This window comes from Lineus longissimus, chromosome 4 (assembly GCF_910592395.1).
Source record: "Lineus longissimus chromosome 4, tnLinLong1.2, whole genome shotgun sequence".
NCBI classification, from domain to species: Eukaryota; Metazoa; Nemertea; class Pilidiophora; order Heteronemertea; family Lineidae; genus Lineus; species Lineus longissimus.
In genome coordinates, this window is record NC_088311.1 from 18,138,857 (window position 1) to 18,148,568 (window position 9,712).

Consider the following 9,712-nt stretch of genomic DNA (forward strand, 5'->3'; position numbering starts at 1 on the left):
GAAATAAGCGGCGAAATGGGGAAATGGTCAGCTGATAGACCCCAATGTCAAGGTAGGTAAAGCTGCCAATAAAATAGAGAGACTAGAGATGTTCCGATTTGGATCGCAGAACAAGAACGAGAACAAGGTGATGTTTTCTCTAGTAGACGACATCAAGTTGTTTCTAGACATAGGCCGGCCTACCCGACATTAAAGGAACGCTCTTTCATTGTATGTCTGCCGAGAGGCAACGCGATATCCGTTGTCAAATGCGGTATCGTTCTCGTTCTCATTCTCGGGTCAAAATCTGATCCTCTCTAATTAAACCATAGGCCAACGTGAAACGAAATCTACATCTAGTCCCCTTCATAAAGGTTATCAGCTCCACATACACGAATCTAGGTAATAAAGGTACAGGAAAAAAAGGTACAGGAAAAAAAGGTACGGAAATAAAGGTACAGGAAATAAAGGTACAGGGAATAAAAGTACTGGAAATAAAGGTACCGGAAAAAAATGTACTGGAAAAATAGGTACAGAAAATGACATAAATAGGTAAAAAAGGTACACAATATTTTTTTTAAATATCATTTGAATTCTCTCTCTTTCTATTCATAACATTTAACTTGATTTGTTGCGAAGGCATTGCATAGGCCTTAGAAATAGGTACATGTATATCAAATTTCCAGTTTACCGTTATGGTTTTCAATAGTGAAAACACGGCTATCAAGATCATGATGACTGTAAAGATTATAGGACAATTCCCTCTGCAAAAGGGTTAACTGATAAATGTACCAATGTTCAAGTTAAATTGCAATTGATCAATTAACATTCATCATAGAGCTGGATCCAATTAACAATGTACCTGGCCAATTAGGTCTTAACAGACAAATTACTAGATTTAAGACCAAACACAAGCTATTTAGGGAAACTGGCGAGAATCTTTAGTGACATGCCAGGTAGGATGCCAGGTGCGCCTCCCTTTCCCAAGACCCTGGATCCGCCCCTAATAAGAATACGACTCGAGTATTTTAAAATTTAAGAGAACATGAATGTAGTTACTGTCTTTTCATCGATAAACCACCGGTTCCTAATATTCAGGCCAAACCCACCTTATGATGGTACGTAGTAGAGGATCACAATACACGCATGGTAACGACCAATAGCAGTAGACTGTCAACTTGGAAGGCAGGCCTAGGTTTTAGAGGGGCTGCTGTATGTTTCGCAGGTGACCTAATAGGGTTGCGTCATTTGTACGGACGAGTGCCGCGGCGGAATAATACGGGGTGTCCCACAAAATACTCCACCGGTTTTTACAGGATGTTTAATTTCAAAATTTGAGTACCTTAAAAAGCGTAAAAAAGGCATATCAAGGCTTGTTTGCTAAGTGTAATGGATGATTGAAAGGAACTTCGAACAACATTGGGTGATATGAATAAAGACAAGCAAATGCTTTTATCTAAATCTCCATGTACATTTACACTAGGCCTTCCTGTACAAAACCGGAGTAAAAGCATTTGCTAGTATTTATTCATATCACCCAATGTCTGGTCCATAGTTTGGAATCCGGGAGAATTACTTTAGCATTTTAGTTGGGACAACACGTAGGCCTAAAAGGGCGAAAACTATTGAGTAATCAGTGAGGTTTCAGGCGTATATAAAGTTTGGGTACTGTCGGAAACCTCTTCTTGCCTTGCCTACAACTTGTAGAAATATGGATGAGCCACTGCCTAAAAGAAAGCGTAGTTATTCCGTGTCGGAGAAGCTGCGATACATGCGATACTTTGAGGTAGCCATTGGAAATGGCACTGTGCGAACGATGACAGAATTTGCCAACCACCACAACATACCTTTTGAGACGTTTCGCAGGTGGAACCGTCATGACCTGGAATTGAGGAGAAGCAGAACCGGGGCAAAGACCCGCGAAAGGTGAAGCAGAGGTTGATTGGTTACTGGCCTGAGGTCGAAGACCAACTAGAAATTTGGTTCCGGGATGTTCGGCGAAGACGTCTACCTGTTGTGATCCAGGATCCAGGAGAAGGCCGTGCAACTATTCCACACCTGGTGGGATGCCCTCCCAGGCCGGAGAGCGCCGACAACTCGCCACAGAAGCAAAACCACTAATGCATGATTTCCATGCATCCAACGGCTGGGTGGAACTTTTTATGAAGAGGAAGGACATCAGCCTGCGAAAAGTCACGAAGAACACTACCACCATTCCAGAAAATGCCGTTGTCCTGGTTCGAAACTTTCGCGATGAAATAACCAACACCATCGAAATTGTTGGTATACGAATGCGCCTGTTCTTCAACATGGACCAAACTTTCCTCCTTTTTGACCTCCGCCTAATGTACACCCTCAATGAGAAAGGTGCCAAGGCTGTTGATGTACGAACCTCCAGGAAGAATGCAAAGCTTTGATGTTCTGTTACACTTTGCGTGGCGGCAAATGGCGATAAGATGCGAGCCCACATCACCTTTCCGAGAAGAGGATTTGTTCGCGCGCTTCGAGCTCTGGAAGAGGCCGAGTTGCCCGAAAACGTTGTGGTCACATCGTCCGCCACGGGATGGGTCAGACAGGAGACGAGTCACTATTGGCTTGACGAAATCTTCATCCCATACGACCATGAGGCCCATGCTGAACATTTCATACTTTTGGTAGATCAGTTCAGAGTACATCGAACGGAGAACTTCAGGAATCGTCTCACTGCAGAAGGGGGCAGACTCAACTTTGTACCGGCCGGATGCACATCGTTGGCACAACCCCTGGATGTGGCTGTCATGAGATCCTTCAAATGTCACGCCAGACAAGCATGGAAGTCATGGAAGACCGAAAACACCAACGAAGCAGGCCAGTGTGATCCAATTGGACTCAGAGATGTTGTCAACATCGTCAGCCGTGCCTTGGAAGCGATCAGCCCAGAGGTCGTCGAGCATGGATTTGAGAAAGCGTTACGCCCACAGAACATAGACGCAGGTCCACACCCAGTTCCAGATGACGACGATGACGACGAACAGGGGGTAGAATTCCTCAATCTGCCTGATGAGTTTGAGCCTGAGATATAGCAGGGCAGTAAGCAATCGGGTCAACAGAGAAAATCGACAACCGGACCAGAATAAAAATCCAAAATAATGCATAAAAAACAAAACAGAAATGAGAAATAAAAAATAAAAACAATGAATAAAGGCAAAAAAAGATGAATAAAGATTGGATGAAAGCCAACCTGAATAAACCTGAATGCATGAAGCATCGCTGTCTTGAAGCGATGCTGGTAGAGCCCCCAAAAGGCCTGTGATGCCCACTCAAACGAGTTTTATGTGAGAAAGGGTTAACGTTGATCTATCAAACAGACCCAAACCGCAAAACCGCACTGAAACCGCAAACTCAGACCGCAAACCACAATAAACGCGAGCGCTTTGCATATCCTATGTGTCTCGTTAGGCCAATCTGTCATTCTGCTAGTAATACACCTACTTCATTCAACTTTCGACCAATGAGTGAAATGGTATTGTGCCCTGTGCTCGTGGTAGGCGCATGCATTAATCCTAATGAACCGGTCTTACATCGATGAAAAGACGGTATTACCAAAAAAACGTCAGCTCCCCTGTTGGGCATTTTCTTCAAAGAATTTTCCTCAAATTCATTCCGTAACAAAATTGTCCGCAATGTATTAAACTATTTTAAGGCACCACCTTAGTCACAGAAGAAAAAAATGGGCAAGAAAAGATTAAGACATAGGCCGAGTCTGAACCAGTTGAAGAGAATGATATTTAAAAAAAATATTGTGTACCTTTTTTCAGGCACCTTTTTTTCCGGTACCTTTATTTCCAGTACTTTTATTTCCTGTACTTTTATTTCCTGTACCTTTATTTCCGTACCTTTTTTTCCTGTACCTTTTTTACCGTATACCCACATACACACATAGATAATGATTTTGGGCAATTTAAGAAAATTAGCACACCGTTTATCACATGATGACATGTAAAATAACCGGCTTGTTTAAGCAAGTGTCTTGGCCACGTATTGAACAAACTAGTAGAGACTATCATGATCTGTATAGATGAGATAACAGCCTTTTTTCAAATAACCCTATATGATAGGAAAACTTATCCAATGATACAGTGTTCCGGGGAAAATCCGAGGTAATTGAAGGTTATTTGTCTGTATAAAACAATGCCTCCCGTCACATTACAAGAAGGAAGGACGATACTTTTTAAAACAATTATTTTACGACCGCTACATCGATGTAAAAGTTCGAAATGTCCTAGGGCAGAATGTCCTCGGAACAGAGGATTCTATCATGTGCTTTATTCTCTGAGGCATCGTCTCCACAGAACTACATGTATATACCATTATCTGAATATAGGACCGGACACTTTTTCCAATTGAACACTTCCGACTGCTACGCCGGCCCTAAACGCAACCTAGTATAACATGATTCCCGGTTTACGTTTGTCGCTTGCGCCCAGGGTCTTAACCTCTCTATTAACATGACTGAGCCTAATATTTACTAAGTATAATATCGTTGTGTGTTGATGTTTTTTTCATTTCCGGTGTCTGTGAAATACGTGTCAATTTTCGCACCCTTTTTTCACAGGTGTAATCTTTGCCAAAGCAAATGTCGTAAATCTAATTAGGTGGAACAATTAAGGTCAATAAAATCTCGTCCGATAAACGAACCTCGAGTACTTTGTCAGTGAACTATCATCTTGTAGACTGTTTTGATTTATTGTCTAGATTAATGTCTAGATCAATTCATATCTTCAGCCGTGGTCCGTCAGCGACCCAACTTGGCGAATTGACAGGTATCCGCCCAAAATCCAACACTCCCCGATCCTGTCGTGAGATACCTATATGTAGGCCTGAGGTACGCCTAATGCACACTACATGTACGTTATTGACATCCTCGAATACCAGAGTCAGTCGTTTGCTCCACCCCTTGGTCACGTTACTGACCCTGGAGTAACTGATGGATAATTTCGGGATGAGGCGGACAAATCCACTCTGCCCAATCAAAACGGCTCTTACATCTTTCCTTGAAAACAAACGCGCTCTCAGAGACAAGACCACAATTGATTTTTTAAGCCTTTTAGCAGTTAAATTGTCAATGTTTGACCGCGACGCATCAAAGAACGCGTGGTGTTGTGAATCTGAAATTTAGATTATGTTATTCCGGACAGTCGGGCAAGTAAATGGTGAAAAATAAAATGGTGATTGACCACGGAAATTTTTTTTTAATCGACAAATTAGACAGACTTTGATATTTCCACTCTTTTCAGCCAACTGGCAGAAAAAACTCAAAACACGCCCCCTATTACCCAATTAGCAAAATTCGAAATTAATTTTTTCATCAAATAATTTCTTTATATCTGTAGACTTGCCACAACAAATATTTTTTCAATACCTCTCCAAATATGTACTTGAGAGTAAAAAACATGCACTCGTCTAATAGATAGGCCTGGACCCTCCAACCTATGAATATTCATTAGTGGTCTTGTCTCAATGAAGGTACATTTCAGGGGTTAACATTTTGAGATTTTTTTCAAACTAATGTACATGACATCCCACAACTCTCCAACAAAGGAAAGTCATATCTGGACATTTTTGGAGAAATGAGAGACATTTCAAAGAGTGGTACAACTGTGCCAAAGCGACGAAAGAGGACAAAATCGACAAAAAGTCATGATTTTGCACCCAACAGCACCAAATTCAAAGACCTGCCCTGGCCAGAATAAGCAAGCTATGGAGCTGAAACTTTAGGACGTGATTTAGGAATATCTTTGCTGCTTAGGGCACAACTTTCAGAATCAAGGCCTAAGTAGTTTCAAAGAAATTACAAAATGAATGGCAACACAACAAGACTTGTAAAAATGAAACCGAACTTAGACCGGGGTTAGGTTGACTCTTATTTGGGTCAAATTAAGTTTTTTTCTCATTATTTTAGCTTGTTTTGACCTTAAATCATCAGCAATACAATATTCTAAATGAATTAGAGTGATTTGAGCACATTCAAATTTTTCACTATATTGACCCAAAATGTAGTGTAAATAGAGACAAGACCACAATTGATTTTTTAAGCCTTTTAGCAGTTAAATTGTCAATGTTTGACCGCGACGCATCAAAGAACGCGTGGTGTTGTGAATCTGAAATTTAGATTATGTTATTCCGGACAGTCGGGCAAGTAAATGGTGAAAAATAAAATGGTGATTGACCACGGAAATTTTTTTTTAATCGACAAATTAGACAGACTTTGATATTTCCACTCTTTTCAGCCAACTGGCAGAAAAAACTCAAAACACGCCCCCTATTACCCAATTAGCAAAATTCGAAATTAATTTTTTCATCAAATAATTTCTTTATATCTGTAGACTTGCCACAACAAATATTTTTTCAATACCTCTCCAAATATGTACTTGAGAGTAAAAAACATGCACTCGTCTAATAGATAGGCCTGGACCCTCCAACCTATGAATATTCATTAGTGGTCTTGTCTCCTCAATCTCGAATGCATGGGCCGCGAACTTGTTGTTACACGATCTTTTAAGAAGCATCTATCTAACCCCCCTCCCGCAATCGCCGAAAAACGTCGATAAATACCACAAAACAACAAAATATATAGTCAGTGCCTATCAAAGCAAGGAATGGATTGAATATACCTTATTGAGTAACGAGAAAGCAGTTTGTTTAATTATCATCGAACAGCGTTGGTGTTGTGGTATTAGAGAGCAGCCGGCGATCCCACTTCAAGCCTGAGTGTAGGTTTATTGAGGGCATAAACTCGGTCATCAGTGCCGAGTGTTGCACTGAAGTTCATGATGCATTATAGAACACCAAAACGTATTCATAGCCGAAGATCCTGCGTTGACAAAATTCTGTACGGACAACGCAAATAAAATCGTTTAGAATTAGGCCCCCGGCAGCGGCCAATCAGCTCCACCCGTGGGGCCTAATAGTATCTGGCTAATGAAGACCCCGGCGCTGTAATGTATTTATTATGTCATTATTGTGACGCCCGTGCGTAGACCGGTGCTTTTAGGACACGCAAAATATGTAGCTTTTCGGAGGATGGCGAGACTATCCCAGCGCAGCGTTCCCTTTTTCTAGGGATGTGCATCAAAACCTGACAAGTAACAATGCCTTTATGGTCAGAGCCAACGCCTGTTTGCAAGAGTGAGTCCAATGGCTAACGCACACGATTGGTCAATTGCCATCCCATGCACCCATTATAAACATTTAATTTCTTTGTGGTTTGAAGGAATTTTGAGATGGTTCTTAATGTTGTGTTGTATTCTTCTTTTCTTTTCTAGCTATTACCTGTGAACCCCCTGTCATATCAAACGGACATGTATCAGTCACCAAAGCAGCCGTGTATGGGTCAATTGTAACCTATCATTGTAACCAAGGCTTTGTTCTGGATGGGAAACGGAGCTCAAAGTGTAGTCAAAATGGAACTGACAATGTTTATGGGAAATGGACTAACCAGTCGCCTGTGTGTAAAGGTACAGTTCCTCCAGAGAGAAAGCTTTCCTCATTTCCTTTCTACATTTCCCCCATGTTTGGCTTTGACCATTATCATCGATACAATCCAGTACTTTGATTCCTTTCCGAGCCATAAGTTGCGATACACCATTATTACTTAATGGACAAGTAATAGCGGGTGGTCGAAGTACCCATGGCACGACAGTGAGCTTTAGATGCGACGAAGGCTTCATTCTCGTAGGAAAGACCAATTCTACGTGTATTCATGAAGATCCAAACAGCGCCAAGGGAAAGTGGTCAGAGCCAACGCCTGTTTGCAAGGGTAAGTCCAATGGCTACCGCACACGATTGGCCAATTGCCATCCCATGCACCCATAATAAACATTTAATTTGTTTGTGGTTTGAAGGAATTTTGAGATGGTCCTTAATGTTGTGTTGTATTCTTCTTTTCTTTTCTAGTTATCACCTGTGAACCTCCTGTCATATCCAACGGACATGTATCAGTCACCAAAGCAGCGGTGTACGGGTCAACTGTAATCTATCATTGTAACCAAGGCTTTGTTCTCGATGGGAAAGGAAGCTCCAAGTGTAGTCAAAATGGAACTGACAATGCGTATGGGAAATGGACTGACCAGACGCCTGTGTGTAAAGGTAAAGTTCCTCCAGAGAGAAAGCTTTCTGATTTCCATTGTACATTTCCCCGATTTTTGGCTTTGATCGATATCATTATCGATACAATCCCGTACTTTGATTCTTTTTCCAGCCATCAGTTGCGACACACCATTATTACTGAATGGACAAGTAATAGCGGGTGGTCAAAGTACCCATGGCACGACAGTGAGCTTTAGATGCGACGAAGGCTTCATTCTCGTAGGAAAGACAAATTCTACGTGTGTTCATGATGATCCAAACAGCGCCAAGGGAAAGTGGTCAGAGCCAACGCCTGTTTGCAAGGGTAAGTCCAATGCCTACTGCACACGATTTGCCAATTGCCATCCCATGCACCCATAATAAACATTGAATTTGTTTGTGGTTTGAAGGGATTTTGAGATGGTCCTTAATGTTGTGTTGTATTCTTCTTTTCTTTTCTAGTTATCACCTGTGAACCTCCTGTCATATCCAACGGACATGTATCAGTCACCAAAGAAGCGGTGTACGGGTCAACTGTAACCTATCATTGTAACCAAGGCTTTGTTCTGGATGGTAAAGGAAGCTCCAAGTGTAGTCAAAATGGAACTGACAATGTTTATGGGAAATGGACTGACCAGTCGCCTGTGTGTAAAGGTAAAGTTCCTCCAGAGAGAAAGCTTTCTCATTTCCTTTCTACATTTCCCCAATTTTTGGCTTTCATCATTATCATTATCGATGCAATCCCGTACTTTCATTCCTTTCCAAGCCATAAGTTGCGACACACCATTAATACTTAATGGACAAGTAATAGCGGGTGGTCAAATTACCCATGGCACGACAGTGAGCATTAGATGCGACGAAGGCTTCATTCTCGTAGGAAAGACAAATTCTACGTGTGTTCATGAAGATCCTAGCAGCGCCAAGGGAAAGTGGTCAGAGCCAACGCCTGTTTGCAAGGGTAAGTCCAATAGCTACTACACACGATTGGTCAATTTCCTTCCCATGCACCCATAATAAACATATAATTTATTTGTGGTTTGAAGGAATTTTGAGATGGTCCTTAATGTTGTGTTGTATTCTTCTTTTCTTTTCTAGCTATTACCTGTGAACCCCCTGTCATATCAAACGGACATGTATCAGTCACAGAAGCAGTCGTGTATGGGTCAACTGTAACCTATCATTGTAACCAAGGCTTTGTTCTGGATGGGAAAGGAAGCTCCAAGTGTAGTCAAAATGGAACTGACAATATTTATGGAAAATGGACTAACCAGTCACCTGTGTGTAAAGGTAAAGTTTCTCCCGATTGGAGCTTTCCTAATTTCCTTTCTACATTTCCCCCATGTTTGGCCTTGATCATTATCATTATCGATACAATCCCGTACTTTGATTCTTTTTCCAGCCATTAGCTGCGACACACCATTGTTACTGAATGGACAAGTAATAGCGGGTGGTCAAAGTACCCATGGCACGACAGTGAGCTTTAGATGCGACGAAGGCTTCATTCTCGTAGGAAAGACAAATTCTACGTGTGTTCATGAAGATCCAAACAGCGCCAAGGGAAAGTGGTCAGAGCCAACGCATGTTTGCAAGGGTAAGTCCAATGGCTACCGCACATAATTGGTCAATT

The 9,712-nt window shown here is 41.7% G+C and overlaps 2 long non-coding RNA genes across 2 annotated transcripts; both read left to right on the forward strand.

Moving 5' to 3' along the window:
* LOC135485885 (uncharacterized) lies at positions 1-8,083 on the forward strand. Its single transcript, XR_010446648.1, has 3 exons — positions 1-52; positions 7,284-7,475; positions 7,915-8,083. It is a non-coding gene; the product is annotated as an uncharacterized LOC135485885 (long non-coding RNA).
* Positions 8,084-8,369: 286 nt separating this feature from the next.
* Positions 8,370-9,024, forward strand: LOC135487281 (uncharacterized). The gene is made up of 3 exons (XR_010446799.1): positions 8,370-8,410; positions 8,548-8,739; positions 8,852-9,024. It is a non-coding gene; the product is annotated as an uncharacterized LOC135487281 (long non-coding RNA).
* Positions 9,025-9,712: the final 688 nt, after the last annotated feature.